Below are 17,105 nucleotides of genomic sequence, written 5' to 3'. Positions count from 1 at the left end.
AGCCAGTTGCACACAGCAGTGTCCCACAAACAGTTGTGGAATGAGTGACCAATTTATTATTTTATGTGGTGTACAATTATATCAGTCTAAGTTTAGCTGGTTTGTGGCTTGTTCTGATAATAATAATATTAATACTTAAATTTGTAACATTACTAGTTAGGCACCTATTCGGGATGCATGGAGAAAATGGGAAGAGATTTACAGTACTTCATTCTGGAAGTTGCTGCAGATTAATGTTGGCTGTGAAAACGCCTTGTCTGAAGGCACAATTGAGGCTACAAAATGGGATCAAAAATTGGGTCAAAATTATATCTCTATTATTATTTATTTAAAAAGCAGGGTTTTTCTCCTGTCCTGCCATTATTTGCAGCTGTTTCCTGTGAAAATGGACATGCTTCATTGTGACTTTAAAAAAAGAGTACAAGCAGAGATATAAAAATAGATATGTGGTACTTTTACTTTATCAAATTTAAATGACTTTTCCAGATTGCGGCAAAGTTTTTTGGGATTTGCTTTTTGAAGCTGTTTATAATTCCAAATTTCCTGGCAGATCCATTAGAGGTCTTCGGCACTTTTAACTATGGGCTTGAAGAAATGCTCATGGGGGAAAATGATTGCAAATGATTAGTGCTTGACATTAGAAAGAAGAAAGCCTTGGGGTATAAAGTTCTCTGGAGGAACTCCATAAATTTCATGCTGACTTGTGAGAACTTGTCACTGCTCTTGAGATCTTCTCTGGTCACTAAATGTACTCAAGCACTTATTCCAGCATGAGACGCTGTTTATTTTGCCACTTTCCCATTGAATACTTTTTTTTCAACACATCTTTGCCTTTTAAAGAGAGTGTGATTGATTGATCTGTGAGCTAAGAAACACATTGGCATCCTCTGGAATATTTAAGTTTTCAAAAATATTGGTATACACAGAACCAGCCTATGTTATAAAATCAAAACCTTAACAAAAGCTAGAGTGGCTTTCTATGAGTTAAATACACACATACATACAAATACACAGGCTACATTGATGCACCCATTTGAAAGAAGTGTAATAGGAGCAGGACATTTTTGAAAAAATATTACCTTGTTGCAGGTAAATAAAAAGCTTTGAAATATTGCCATACTAGCCAATGTTTCCACTCCACCTTTTGTTAGATTTTGATTTTATAACATAGGCTGGTGTTTACTTGTCATTTATTATTACCCTGTTAGATTTGTGACTGGCTTTACTTGGGGGATGGAAGGAATTTGAACTGATTTAGAAAGTAAACCTAGAACAATACTATCAAATGCATTGAGAGAACACAACAAGAGGGCACAGGTTTAGAGTTGCAAAAGGCCATTTCAGGACAGACAGCAGGAAGTAATTCTTTACCCAGAGAGTTGGAACTGGAACAAGTTACCAGTAAAGGTAATTAAGGCCATCATACTGGATTAATTTTTTAAAAAATAGCTTGATGATGGGATGGGATGACAATGGGGTGCGTATTCTGGAAGCATGATATCAAATGGTCCAAAAGGCCTTTATTATGTGAATCCCTCTTGTGATATTATACAGTAATGCAAATTTACATTTATACAGTGCCTTTCTTGTTGGGAGGACATCCCATAATACAAGCATCTTGCGTGAGGTACGCTATATAAATGGAAGTTGTTGCTGATACTGTAAAGGGTTTCATGGTTATGAATTTTTTATAGTCTTTATTTTCTATCTATTCATGAGAACAGCAGAAAAAACGGATACTTTGATAATTCAATGGTAGGATTTGAGCGAGAGTGTGCTTTGGGGTACTGCTGGAGTCTAACTAGAATTACATAGAGAGTACAGCACTGAAACAGGCCATTCATACCAAGTAGTCCATGTCACGAGCACATACTCAACTTAACTCCCTCCTTCCTAATCAGTCTTCCTAATCTCCTCTCCCTATCCCCCTCCATTCCTTTCTCCCTCATGCCACTGGTATAGCGCTTGTAACATTGAAGCATCTCAAAGCACTTTTTCTTTAAAGTGTAATCACTGGGTATTTGCAGGCAAACGTGGCAGCCAATTTGCGCACAGAAATGTTCCGCAAACAGCTATTCCTTGCCAAACAAAATAAGCATAACCATGTTTGATGATAATTGCTGTAGAAGGAAGTAAAATGATAATGATGTATATACAAATACCAGAACTGTGAACCTTCTACAGATTGACAGATATTAGCAATGATGTGATGACTTTGACCTACCTTTCTAAGCCGTTCATGTTGTTTGGAAACAAAAGACAGATTGTCATTGTCAGAAGTTGATGGCTCATAAGTGGGGTGACATGCATCTTTTAATAAAGTGACTTGTGCACAAAGATGGAATGTATTTCTGCTCATAACCAGGTCATTACTCTACTTTCACTTTGCTTTATTTGTGTTTTGGGGATCTTTATGTGAATTTTTTTCCATGCTAAAATGAATTGCTTGGGGCTTGTGAAAAAAATTGTGAAAGCAAAGAGAAATTAAAAGAGTAACTGGCAAAATGACTGATTTAAAGAAAAAATGGGTGGAGAAAAAAAATCCATCACATAAAAATAATGGAAGCTTGAAAATACTTTTGCTGGTTTTAAGTCCGGAATTTTCACTATCACTGGTTAAGTGTTATTTAAAAAAATGAAAGCTCCTTTCAACTAGGATTTGAAATATGCTTGTCACATTTTCTGTTTAATCCTATTTCCTTCTTTTTTGATCAGTTAATTCTTTAACTTGTGTTAACAGTAGCAGTGAAACAGTCTGCTCCTCAGAAAGGAAATGCTCTTATGCTCTTTTAGCAACCCCACTCGTAACCTCTGGAACTGGCTCCCTCTACCCTTCCCTTCTCGACGACTCTCTATTTGTCTTTAAATCCTGTCTAAAATGTGTCAATTAGAATCATTTAAAATCGATTCTGAGAGAGAAAGGGGAAGGCTGCTAAGAAAGGTGAAGAGTGCCTTTTATTATGGGCATCAGGGAAGTTAAACAGGCATCACAGGAAAAAAACATGGCTATTAAAGGGCTATTTAGGTTTTGTTGTGGATGATGGGCCAAAATAGAACAACCGATCACTTTATGATTCATATTAGAAGCATGAATGAGAAGAGAAGGTGGTACTAATAGTAGGTCTTCAAACAGTGCAACATAAATTGGGAATAAACAAAGGGAAAAGAATCCGAGCTTCTCAATCGAGTGCATGACTGCTTCCTGACTCAGTGTGTCAGGGAGCCCACAAGGGAATCTCTTTCTTAGATTTGGTTCATATGAATGACTTGAACTGTTATTCAAAAAATAGAAGCAACTGAACTGCTGCATATTAGTGACCAGAGCCTGATAACATTCAATCTGACTTTTGAAACGGTGCAACACGTAAACAAACCCTAATTTACAAGTTTAGATGGGGAAACTTTAGGGGTATTGGCCTTAATTGGATGACCTTAACATAGACTACCAGATCTAAGTCGAGGATAAATAGAATCAGGATATAAAGGGGTATTTTTTTTAATTATGTGGAGCATGCAAGGCAAGTACATACCTGAAGTGTAGTAGAAACAGATTCGGCAAAAATGCGCTGAAATGGATCAGCAGCAAAATAAAAAGGGAGATTAAGGACGAAAAAACAAGATTTACCAGATTGCGGGGAGAATGGAAAGAGCATCCATTGTTGGGGCCGAAGATAACATAGAAGCAAGGCAACACATAGATAAGGACTATCAAAGTCAGTGTTTATACACAAAATAAAAACCTGTGTCAGTATTTGTGTCAAATGGGAAAATATTGAGGGAGGGAAATATTGAATGCCAAGACAGTGGGCAAATTCAGTGATTAATGGCAAAATCCAGAACTCTGCAGCCTGTGTCCTAGGGAGTTGCAAGATCGACTAGCATACCATCCTGATCCTCGCTTAGCTCCCCATCTCTCCATCTTATCAAGTTCAAGATCCTTGTTCTCACCTTTAAATCCCTCCATGGTCTTTCCCCACCCTTCTGCTGCGACCTTCTTAACCCCTACCGACTTGGACACTGACTTCACTGAGTGAGTGCTGGCCTGCTTCATGTCCCCAGCTCTAACTGTTCCACTATTGGCAGGCGGGCTTTCAGATGTTCTGCCCATGCTCTTTGGAACTCCACCCTGGAGGCCTGCCGACTTGCTCCCTCCCTCACTTCTTTCAAAGTACATCTCAAAACCTCTCAGAGAAAAGATACTTTTGGACATCTTTTCTCTCCCCACCTCTCAGCTCCCACTCCCAGCTCGGGTGCCCAGTCAACACCCGAGCTGGGAGTGGTTTGGGACGTCCCCCTGCGTAAAAGGTAAATGTAAATTGTACTGTATGGTAAAATAAAATGCAATTGATATGCTTTTTTCTAGTCATGGTAAAGATAGAACAGTGCAGTGTGTTGCACACCAAAACTCTGAACAGCTCTATCAAGTTCACATTCATTTGCCAACCACAAATGTGAGAGATTTTGGCATCAATCAATGTATTTGGGCATCCAACACATCCTGAAGGATGTTCCGTATGTTCTAACCCTGCACTGAGGCCATCTGTGCACTGTCTCAGTGTCCAGAGGTCATGTATGAGGGAATGTTTGTGTGCAAGTTATCAGGGCTGCGTTGTGTGCCCACCTCAGAAGCCAAAGCCAAAAGCCCCCAAAAATCTCAGAATTTAAATTTTGCAGAGAAATTTTTTTTGTTGATTGATATTTCACAAAATATTTGGGTATTTTACAGTGGAAAATTGCTTAAAGTCTGACTTTAAAAGTCCCTAAAAATAAATTAGGGGAACAGCATCACTGAATTGCAGAGAGACGTGTAGAAGTTGAAGCTGTAAATGTATTGCAAATGAATAAGTGCAATATTGTATTAAAAAGGTCTGGTTTTAGTGTCCTGCTAAACCGTTGTCTGCAATATACTTCACTTTGTTCCTTTTATTTTATTTGCCAGCCTGCTTAAACCCATTGAAATCCAATCTGTTCCGCTTTCCTATGTTTTTCTAGGTCAGTTGAGTTGTAGTAAAGTGAGAGGGGAAGTTTCCTTACTCCACACGCCTAATAATAATCCCTCCAAAACCAAAAACAATAAATAATTGGTCATTTTCAATCTACGACTGTTTGTGGGACATTGCTGTGCGCAATTGGCTGCCGTGTTCGCCCACAAATATACAGTCAATTCACTTTACAGTGTGTTCTGTGAAGCGCTTTGGGACATCCTCCCGACGTGAAAAGCGCTATATCAAATGCAAGGATTATTATTATTATTAGGGGGCAAAAAATATCCCTCCACCAAAACAAATTAGTCAGTGTCGTCTGACTGTTGGCTGACGGTGAGTTAAAAGAGCTGTTCTGCCAAAATGGAATTGTTTCTGGTGAGACGTGTTTTCCCTTCCCTAGACTAGAAATGCCTGAAGATATGACCTTTAAAGAATGTAGTTGAGCATTTCAGTGCATGGCCCATGGGAAATCCACAGGGCTGGGCATCTCCATTGCAGACCTTGTCTATGTTGAAACCATTTAACTTTGTCTGAGAGATGGTTACTGCTCCAGAAATAATAATCCAGCTCTTTTCAAACATTTTCCCTTTTTAAGGCTAACTTTTTTTTATGTTTGTGAATTTTTTAAAATTGTGTTTGTGTTTTGATTAGTCACCTCGACTCAATTGGTGACACATTTGCCTCCGAATCAGAAGGTTGTGGGCTTAGCCCCACATCAGGACTTTGAGCGCGTGTGTGTTGCATTGTTAGAGGCACTGTGCTTTAGATGAAACATTAAACCAAGCTCCAACCTTCCTGTTCAAGTGGACGTTAAAGATTCCTTGGAACTTTCAAAAATAGAAGGTAGTTTCTCCTGGTGCCCTGGGCAACAATCCCCCAAATAAAATTGGTTATTCACTTCATGACTATTTGTGGGACACTGCTTTGTGCAAATTGGCTTTTGCTTTTGCCTACAAAATACAGTCACTGCACTTTACAGTATATCCTGTGAAGCACTTTGTGATATCTTCCTGACATCAAAGACCCTATATTGTAAGGTTTATTATTAGTTATCAAGACCCTGGGGAACAACCTAGGGGAAGGTACATCTCTCAGGAAAAATGAAACGGACAGGTTATTCATTTTATTTGCACATTCAAATTTTTCTTCCTTCAAAAATTAAACTTCACAGTATAAAACTTGAGACAGAATACATTGGGAGACTTCTTTTAATAAATTGTGGCTTGAGGTACTGACATGTATTGCAATGTATATTTGTAGCTCTTGCTTGTAAACTTAGCTTAGCATTGTGAAACAAAACGCCTTTAGCTAAGTGTATACTGTCTGTGAGTTAAGTGTTATTTTGTATCGCAGTGCACTTAATGTGCATGGCTTTGAATCTTCACCTGTGCTAAGTTAGCTGAACTGAGCAATTGGTTTCAGAGCGCTTGGAGTTTGGGAAGATTAAACATTGTTATTCATAGACCTTCCCCTCCTGCAAGATGCTTGGGTGTGGATGTCGGATGTATTGGTATCAGCGATGATTTTTCTCTTCAGGCCGCACACAGTCCAGTAGCCTATTCATTCACTGTCAAGGTGCTCAGTCACATAATGGTTATTGGGTGAGGTACTCAGTGATGACCAGTATCAAAACACTTTATGAGTCCGATGCAGCAGAAAGAGAGTAAGTTGCGAATAAGGATATCTGTATGGAGTAGAAAGCCTCTAGCATCATGGGCAGCAAGTGGAAAGTGTATATTGCAATATAGTTTTTTTTGTGGCTGAATGTCTTTTTGGCAGTTAGGCGTCAAATTTCATAATCATTAGTAAGATTGATTGTGGCTTCTTGTCTGTATTTCATTGTCAAGTGTCAGACAAGGTGGTTTTCCTCCTCAGACGCTGGGCTTCCTGTAGGTTGATTTTGGTGCAGTGTCAGGCTGTGGAGTCAGGGTGATTCAGGGGTAAGGGGAAATAACAGCAACAACTTGAATATAGCACTCTTCACACGTCTCAGAGCGCTTAAGGATAGGTTAATGGGATTGAAAGGATTGGACTTGAGGGAGTTGGCATAGACACGATGGGCTGAATGGCTGCCTTCTGTGCCGTAAACTTCTATGGTACTACAGTTTTTCTCTGGGCGTATGCTCCTGTGGAAACAATCTGATAGCTGAGAGTGGTTTGAGCTGACAGTTAGGTGTGTGTTTCTGAGGGGATTTCTGAGATCTGTGGGGATGGCAATGAGGGTGAGGGCTGAGGGCAAGAATGGTGGCAAAAGAGAGATCATAGGAAAAAGTGCAGGCATTGCCATTAAAGGGACAAACTATGTTTAATATTTGTTTTGTTTTAAAAATGCTGCAGAACATGAGATGGTTCACAGAAATGAATCTGTGGTTCCGAACAGATTAAAAATGCAAGGCGTGGGATGGGGGGCGGGGAGGTCAGAGGAATGTGTGGCAAATGGCTTTCAATAGTTTAATCAGCTGTGCCTAGAGGTTTCATGGCACTGCTACAGTTATTTCTTACCCAGTGACAGTTGGCAACTTAGCCTTATATCTTTGTTATGCAGTTCTGCACCAGGTTTGCATCAGATTGAAGCTTAATGTTTTTTTTGCTGTTCAGCCGGGTGTCTTAACACATGTCTTAACCCATCACCAAGAATATCCAAACCATACGTACAGTTCCACATTCTCCGCCACCTACACTTGGTAATTTTCATATGTCTGAAAGAGAATTGCATCTCTCCCAAGAGGGATGCATCCTGCTTAACCAATTCCAGAGTGTATTAGGCATATACTGGCAAGAGCAGAGCTTGGGGATCCCAGAGTGTATGTTGGGCTACTGCTGGAGTTTAACCAGCTAAAACCTCATAGCTTGTCATTGAGAGCACTGTCTGGCAATCTTGTCTAACTAGGACTGTGCTATCCATTATGGCTTTGGCTTGCAGGGTTATTAGGAGCTGAGTGCAAAGAGTCCCTATCTCCAGTGACTGGTCTGGCCTTCCAAGTCCTGCCGATGAGCCTGGCTGGCTATGCTGTCAGCAGTAGTGCCCTGGAATACTGTGGACCCACCTGGTTCAGGAACCGGATTACTGAGACCTCCACAGAGTGCTGGCTCAATCCCAACATTCTGTTACCAAGCATGTCACCTTGGAGTCAGTTCAGCTCCAAGGAGACACCGATTGCTCCCCGCCCCCCAAAGAAAGATGGTCATTTGTTGGGCATTTAACAATCTTAAGATTTAGATTCGTCACCTCAAGGCTTGATTATGGGAACTCCCTCTTCATCAGCCTTCCGAACTCTTCCCTTCACAAGCTGCAGATTATCCCAACCTCTGCAGTTCATGTACTCTCACCCACCAGGCTCTGCGACCCCATCACTCCCACCCTCGCCCGACTCCACTGGCTCCCCATCCCCCAGAGGATCGAGTTCAAGGTCCTCGTCCTCGCCTTTAAGGCCATCAATGGCCTTGCCCCCTCCTACCTCTCTGACCTGCTGACTCCCTACCAACCTGCCCGCTCCATCGGCTCATCGGGCTCTGGCCTGCTCCAGGCCCCCACCCCCCGACCAGCCCTACAATTGGTGGCCAGGCTTTCAGCCTCTCTGCCCCCACACTCTGGAACTCTAATAATCCCTCAAGAAATGTTTTATATAAAAAAATAATTTTGGTCACTCAATCCACGACTGTTTGTGGGACACTGCTGTGCTGAATTGACTGCTGTGTTTTGCCGACAAATATACAGTCAATTCACTTACAATTTACTGTGAAGCCCTTTGAGATGTCTAGAAGACGGAAAACGTACTATATCAAATGCAAGGATTATTATTATTAATCCCATGCCCTCTCATTCTTGTTGCATTCTAAACTATTGATCTGGGTTTACTTTTTCAATTCCATTTAAAATTTTATAAACTTTATGAGGTCCCCTCTGAGTCATCTTCTGCAGGATAGAAAAGGTTACATGACGTTATTTTGATTTGGGAGAAAAGGTTGAGCAAGGTGACAGCTGTTTATGGGTGGGAGAGTCAGGGGGTTATGGCAATAAAGTCTTCATTAATCTTAGAGTTGGATGAGCAATGAGTAGATCGACTGAGCACGAGAAACCACAGTTATTCAGCTGGCCACGAAAAACTATATTAAAGCTTTTCAGAATCCAGTCACAGCCTCTTGGTGCATTTAACTATATTTGAATTTATTCCTCTTGTGCTCTTTCTTAACTCGCTCTCTCTGTCCTATACTTGAGTTTCCTCTTGTGAAACGTTAACCTATTTTTCTCTCTCAGGTGACAGTTGGCCTCTGAGTTTTTCCCGCCTTTCTGTTTGTTCTTTAAGATTTACACGTTAGAGGTTTTTTTTTTAATTTTGAAAGCCCCCCTCTCCACCCCTCCCCACAAGTCCAATTTAAAAGTTTGACTTCAAACAGAGCGCGGGAGCTGTGGTTAAAAAGTGTTTGCAGCTCTGCCTCAAGAGCCATCTTTTTATCTGGATTGCAAGAATAACACCAGCATCTAAGAGGAGGAAATGTTGGGGATAGGGGACCGAGAGCGCCATAGAGAAATGTGATTTTTTTAATATAACAAAATGTTAAAGATTACCATTTTGTGTAGTAGAATTCATTATGGTGTCTGCACCTTTTTAAGATATGTGTCTATTTAGTGGCCTTGATGATGATAATAATAATATTTCTTGCATTTGATATAGCGCCTTATGTCTTCCAAGACATCTCAAAGCGCTTCACAGAATATACTGTAAAGTATATTTTGTAAGTGAAATGCAACGGCTGATTGCACACTGCAGTGGCCCACAAAACAGTGGATTGAGTGACCAATTTATTTATTTTTATTGTTATTTAATAATTGATGACCTTTTTTTAAAGGTTATTTGATGACCTTTTTTTAAAAAGAAATATTCATAGCTACTATAAAAGTACCAGATTACATCAATGAGGTTCTATTTGTGATGAGAAGTAGGTAATCTGCTGCACTCGTTCCATTTTATATGCAACAGAAAAGATTACTGTTTGCCGTAAGCTACAGACCTGTTTTACCAGTGACATTTAATGCACAACATGACACCATGTAAGAGATGATTATGCACTACAAATAACATGTCATGATTATTTGTAACTAAGCCTTAAAACTGAAGTTGAATTAATGTGGAAAAATGTCTTCAATTGGATTGCAATTTGTATTGCATTCCTTCAGTGCTTTTGCATTTAACTTCTCCCAAGAGAGAGAGAGGAGAGCAAAAAAAAGAGAGCGAGGGAGTGGGAAAGAAGGAGGGAGGAAGAGAGAAATGAGAGGGGGAGAGAGGGAGAGAGAAAAAGAGGGAGGGAGGCAGGGGGGGAGAGAGAAAAAGAGGGAGGGAGAGAGAAAAAGAGGGAAGGAATGGGAAAGAAGGAGGGAGGAAAAGAGAAAATGAGAGCAGGGAGAGAGAATAAGAGAGAGGACAGGAGAGAAAAAGAATGGGATTTGGAGCGGGAGAGAAGAAAAGAGAAAAGAGAGAGAGATCTAGAAGTTGTTTTGACTATTTACTAACAAATCTTTGTTGCGTTTATCATTTGGCGCATGTTTACAATGTGCATTTTTGTTGAATGGAAGCTGAATTTACATATAGTATAGACAGGATGTTAAGTGTGTTTTGTGGGATTTTTTGATTTTTTTACAAATACATTTGGTTTCAGTGAACGGCGCTGGTGACATTGTTGGCCTATTTTTGCTGTACCTGAAAGGCTGAGGGAGCCAAACAGATGTAGGCCATTTTTGAAGCAATGGGTTAATGGAATTGTGCACTGTGGTCTCTCTCACACTGTCAGTCACAGTAACTACTCTTAAGTCAATTATCCTGCCCTGGAGTAATTTGAACTTGCTGCACAAATACATTACTGCCTGTTGTCCAGTCGTCAAAAATGTTTCCTTGTGCTGTTCTGCGATTGTCTGATTGATGTATTCAGAAACGTTTAAAATGAAAATTGACATTGAATTAGATTGCTTACTTGCATCTGAGCTGAAAACTGCAATGATATTGTTTTGTAGGATGTCTTGTTTCCGGAAACGAGCAGCTTATTATCAACAGGCTGAGTTGTATAGAGAGCAGTATTTACATGAGACAGGAAGTTGCTTCATACACGCCAGAAGTCAGTGAGCCATTGTCCTTTGACTCGCTTTACTGTTTATATAAGGCTGGAAACTGAATTGACTGAACTCCCTTTAAGCCTACAGTTTGCAAAGGAAACTTTTGGATAATGTGATTCTCTCGTTAGGCTGTTGCTGCGTAATATAAAGTATCATCGTTTTTAACTGGAATATTAAAAATTCAAATTTCACATTCCCAGTTTGCTTCAACGCTGGATTAGACTTTGTTTTTCATCTTAGCTAAGCACGGTTGAGGTTTAGCTTCAGTTTAGTTTGTTGCAGCGTGTCTTATCTGGGCTCAGTTAAAGAGGAAGACTCCTCCCTCTCCCGGCTTCCTCAAGGGCCCCCTTCAGCTATCAAGAGTCCCTGCCTCGATATAGCCAGCTCCATCAGAACATCCCGGCAGGACCTTTGACCTCAGTACACACTAAGGTAGTATTTATGTTGCCTGAGACAGGAGAGCTTTTAGGCTGCATATGAGTCATCGGAGGTAGACAACTGTTTTGCTGAGATTCAGCACATGTTCCTAATCTCCTACAATACTGATGGGGAAGATGATAAGTGCATGGGGTTTGTGTTTTTTCCCCATCTAGGATATTTTTTCAAGCCTTGGCAGGAGATCTGGGACCTAATAACACGGTTTGTTTGTAGGAGTCGAATAGATGGATTGGGAAAAACTACAGGAAATATTTTCAAAAACAACAACTTGCATTTAGGTACTGCTCATCACGTAGAGCAGTGTCTTCGAGCGTTTAGCTCCAGCATTAGAAGATTATGATGGCAGTGTCTATTCTTACTCTTAGTTTTATTGTGGTCCCTGCCTACCAATGGCATTCACAAGCAAGTGACTATCTTGAAAATGTGGTGGGTGTTTCAGCAAGGGCAATCGCTTTGGTTTGCAAAATGTACTTGGAAAGTGCAACCCTTTATGCTCCATGTCACAAACGTAGTCCTTGCCATACAAACTAGTTTCACTTGACTTAAGGCTTCCATTACCAGATGCTTTTGGACAGTATTAATGTCTTCATAGTTTCATAGTGCTTTTAAAAGTAATTGCAATTAATTCAGAAGCAGCTCTGGTTACTAACGACAAATATTGTTTTTTAATTATCCGGTGATTTAATAAAACAACAATAAATAGTACAAAGTTACATTCTTTCCAAATGTTATCATTCCCATTTGCCCATAGTAGGGAGTTGAAACTAGTCGTGATCAAATATATGTGAACCCTTTGAACTCCAGGGCTCCAGTGAACTGAATGTCCATCCTCCTTAAATGCTTTTCCCTGATCTCACCATGGACTGCTTATGCTGATGATGGATCCACCCCCAGCAAGTCTGGAATGCAGAGCTGTTGCCAAATACCATCCTTTCTTCCCAAGATTGTTTTTGAGTTTCTCTTGTCTCAGGAAATGATGGTGACAAACGTTTTACCCACCGTATCATATTTCTCTTACTGAGAGGAAATATCAGTTGGCTGCCGTACACAGACTTTTAACACGGATGGGAGGTTCAAAGGTAGTTTTGCCAGCCTGGGCAGTTGTTCACTTCCTTTGGGAATGAAGCTCTGGGCAAATCCACCACGTTATAAACTGAGGTTAATAAATGGGATAGTGGATTTCATATTGTGCTGCTCCCTGACAGGGTGGAATTAGGTCTTGTAAAGGGTTTTGGCACACTACACAAAGAATTTCTGTAGCGGTCCATCTGCAAACAGGAACAGCACCATGTTTCTTCACTTGACAAGTATTTCAGCCCAGCTGTACTGGCCTGAATGTAATTCCTCAGAAAACATACCTCCAATCTTTGCTGTGCTTGAGCATGTTATTATTTAAGTGAATGAAGAACTGAAGGCAGGTAATTCATACGACTTGTTTAGTTGCTATGGTTACCTGGCCTCGCTCAGTGAGGAGGTGTGTTTAATAATGTCAATCTGTGCACCTTCATTGCATGCAAGCGTGAGGATAAAGGGAGGCAGGGGGAGCAGTTTTCTTTGAAAAACCGTTGCTATGCGTGAACGACAATGCAAGACCCGTGTCACGAACCACATGTTCTTTAGTTACAGAGGAAATGGTTTGCAGTGAGTACAGCCTAGCCAAACGTGCGTTAAATCTACCTGCTGTTTCGAGTCTTAGCAGCCCAACCAAGGGTGTCAGTGTTTTCTTAGGAATACAGAGTGTCAATGTGAGTGCAAAGGGAAGAGATGCACAGGCTGTGTCACACACCATGTGTGCAGAGGTTCTTTTCAGTTTCAGAATGTTAAGTGTGTGTTTGTGCAGATGTACCATTGCGCAGTCCATATCTACCTACTGTCTCAAGTCTGGTGCCCTAAGCAGCTAAGCATAGGTCAGTTTTAGCACATGCTTACCAGATTTTACAAAGCTTTTACGCCCACCCTCTAGACTGAAGCCAGCAGAGTTCTGATCCACTGCCAAACCGCACAATGTTGATTGATCTGACAGAAGTGTAGATTCCTTCATTTTTACAAGCCTGTCTTCGAATTCAGCTCACGTTTTCTTTGCAGAAATATTTCCTATTTATCTTCTTTATGCTCACAAAGCAAAGCTTTTGTGCTCATCAAGATCAGTGTGGTTAGTGCTGGGAAATGGGACCTGGGTCGAGTACATTATTATTTGATGAAGAGTCCAGCTCCCTGTGCTGGGCCGATTATTTGTGCCTCAACCTCCCAAGAGCCTCACTCATTGCACCAACAGGACATTTGCACATCACTCATCCTGTAGCCTTTTCAAGTGAGATTGATGAATTATGGAGTGAGCCCTTATCTACCTAGGAAATGGATTGAGGATAGTTTAAACTTGTACCTTCAAATTTTCTCTCTTTTTCACTATGCTCAGTGAAAGTTTTTGTGACATTTCTGCTAAGTTGGAGGTGCTATAAAGCAGCAAGCTGTTGCGTCTTTAACAGCGCTAACTAAACACTAGGCTCTATGAGCCTATCACCCCCATCCTCGCATAGTTTCATTGACTCACCATCCCCCAGAAGATTGAATTCAAGATCTTTGTCATAACCTTCAAATGCCTCCATGGTTTTGCTCCACCTGTAACCTCCCCAAACCCTACCAACCTGCCCGCTCCCTCTGCTCAGGGGTCATCGACCCGCCTCACTCATCCCACAATGAGCAGTCAGGCTTTCAATGTATTTCCCCCCTCTCTCTGAAACTCCATCCCCAAACTCCCTTCAAATGACCTCTTCCCTTGCCTCCTTCACGTCCTGCCTCAAAACCTTCTTTGACCATGCTTTCGGCCATCTTTTCCTCCTCGGTACCCACCTCCTCAATCACTACCCTCAGTTCGGGTGCAAATATTGGACTGTCCAACGACTTGGGATGACCTCCCACTGTGAAAGGTGCTATATAAATGTTAATTTGTATTGTGTTCAGTGTTGACACTAACTTAAACCCATGTCTAATCTCCTTACGGTTTGGGGGCTTACATTTGTGGGTATTTTAGAAGGTATCATTTTACAACAGTTCTGAATGCACATTGCAGCTGAATTGTCTTTAAGGGATTACACTAAAACAGGTTCCCTTTCTACATGCATTATTCAAATTTGTAGAATCATCTTTCAAAGCATGTAGTATTTTAATTGATCCAGACTGAGCTCTTGACTACATGTCATCACAAAATATAGACCCCTAATTACGCTTAAGTTACGTTTAGCTCCCAAGACAAGACAACAACAACTTGCGTTTATATAGTATGTGGAGTACTTTACAAAAAATAATGTCTCAGAAAACCGGGTTGAATGCCAAGATGAGAGGGGTAAAGGGGGTGGTGACCAGTCAAAGATGTAGCTTTTAAGGTGGGACTTAAAGACAGCTAGGGAGGGGATGAGGTGGAGGATGGAGGGAGTTCCAGAGTTTGGGTGTGTAGAATGTGAAATCAGTGGTGGGGACTGTGCAGCAAGCCCTGGAGGAGTAGAGACGTGGGGTAGGAGAAAATCAGAGACATAAGGAGGTGCTAGGGCATAAAGGGATTAATAGGTGATGATTGGGACCTGAAGAGACGTTGGGATCTGCAGACTTGTTTTACCCAGTTGTAAAAATGTTCTTCATGGGAGATCTTAATTTACAAAGTGATCTTCCTTGTCTCTTTCATTATATTCAGTCCATTATAATGGACAGTTTATCAAATACATGTGTAGGAAATTTCAAAAAAAATACTAGAAAGGTGGAATTTGGGACATTGGAAATGTTGTTAATTGTGACGTTTTGGGTTGAGGCATAATCTCAAATCAACAAAGGCTGGCAAACAAAATGCTGCCATGAAATAATAACGCTCGCAATTGATCTATTGGCTTATCATGTACACACGATTCACGATTTTTACTGTAAAGTGAAATACTGTGAAGAAACTGAGTATTTGCAAGTGAACATGGCGACCAATTTGCACACAAACATCCATGAATGACAAATTTTATCTGGGGCACAGTTGTCCAAGACATCAGGAGAAACTCCCTTCTTGTTTCGAATAGTATCATGTGATCTGTAGCGTAAAGTCTACCTGTTGTTCTGCTCTTCCACCCTTTTCAGACCATGTCAACTCATGATTTGTGATTCACTGTTTTGCAGTTCTTGCAATCTGATATGTGCAAGCCAGAAATTGTAATTAATCACTTAGGTATTGGAATCTGAAGCCCATTGAATACTTCATATCAGCCTTTACTGAGGAACGGGATGATGATAAATTAAAAATGATAGAGCTAAAATGCAGAACGGATCAGTCAGCTTGTAGTTGGTTAATGTTCCAGGTACGACCAGCCCTTCCTCTAGTGTTTGATTTACCAAATCTGATTTCCAGGAACGCAGAGCTTGTCAATATGTGCAGAATGACGGATGTGGTTACACAAACTGTGTGGAAGTTCTTAAAGTACCATGTCTGCTCCAGTCAATTTGCTATCAGAAGTCTTCAAGAAAATGAGGACCGAAATTTAGTGTAGTGTTATTGGAGATATTTGTATGTTGCATAAATTCAGGTGATACATCCAAAGCAGGAACTCTTAATTTTTGATCTGAAAGTAACTTAACTCCATTTTTAAAAAAAACAAGAATAATACGTGGAATCCATAAATCAAGATCAATTTTGTTCTTCTGGGTTACCTTTCGTTTGTTTAACCTTAACAAAAGAAAGTTAACACAAAACAATAATTGTCTTTAGTGTATTAGAACTTAGTAAATGTCCTTTATGCTCCAGTGGTGCAAATCCCAGTGCTGGTGAAACCACCGCTAGCTACAAAGTGTTTTTCGACAGTGGACATCTGCGTAACTTACTTAGGTATTGGCCTGGAAATTGCTTGCTGTTTTTGCCTACAAAATGCACACTTTATAGTAAATCCTGTGAAGTGGTTTGAGCTGTCCTCCCCATGTGAAAGGTGCTACATCAAATGCGAAGGTTATTATCAGGGCCAAATTAATCAATAAAACAACTAAGCCATGATTTACTGCCCTGCAATCTGATGGGCCCCGGATATGGAAATCGTTTTGAAAAATTAGCCAGGCATATTATTAGATTACCTAAAATTAATGACAACATAATTTGTAAAACAGTAGTAAAACAGTCAGCCCAGGCCTGAGTCAGACATCCATGCGCATTCGCGTATGTCATCGGAACCAATGAGCTGAAAACGATTATTGCAATCGGAAGAAGCATATAGAGCTGGTGTTTTTGTGACATTTTGGCTTGGAAAACAGTTTTATCCACTTTTATCGTCATTTGCAATTTAATGTGCTTTTAAAATGCCTTATGTTTGTTTGTAAGTAGTTTTAAATATATGAAAATAAAATCTCATATTAAATATACATGTGTCATCCATAAAAAGGTAACATTGCATATTTTGTGTGCATAGTACGTAGGTCCCTCAAATGTGATCTAGTTTAGAGCCCCAGATTATTGTTATAACATTTAATATGATTTACGTGAAGTCCGAGTTTGAGGCAAATTTATGTAACTCATATAAAATCCAATTTAATCCTAATCTACACTGCACATGCGT

At 40.4% G+C, this 17,105-nt stretch overlaps 1 protein-coding gene across 2 annotated transcripts in view; it reads left to right on the top strand.

The window, feature by feature from the left end:
* ahr1a (aryl hydrocarbon receptor 1a) overlaps nucleotides 1–17,105 on the top strand; it is a 144,807-nt gene that overhangs the window by 14,948 nt on the left and 112,754 nt on the right. The window lies entirely within an intron of this gene.

This window comes from Callorhinchus milii, unplaced genomic scaffold (assembly GCF_018977255.1).
Source record: "Callorhinchus milii isolate IMCB2004 unplaced genomic scaffold, IMCB_Cmil_1.0 Scaffold2, whole genome shotgun sequence".
Taxonomy (NCBI): Eukaryota; Metazoa; Chordata; class Chondrichthyes; order Chimaeriformes; family Callorhinchidae; genus Callorhinchus; species Callorhinchus milii.
Note: the sequence above shows the minus strand (reverse complement) of the source record. Positions and strands in the feature narration are given on the sequence as shown.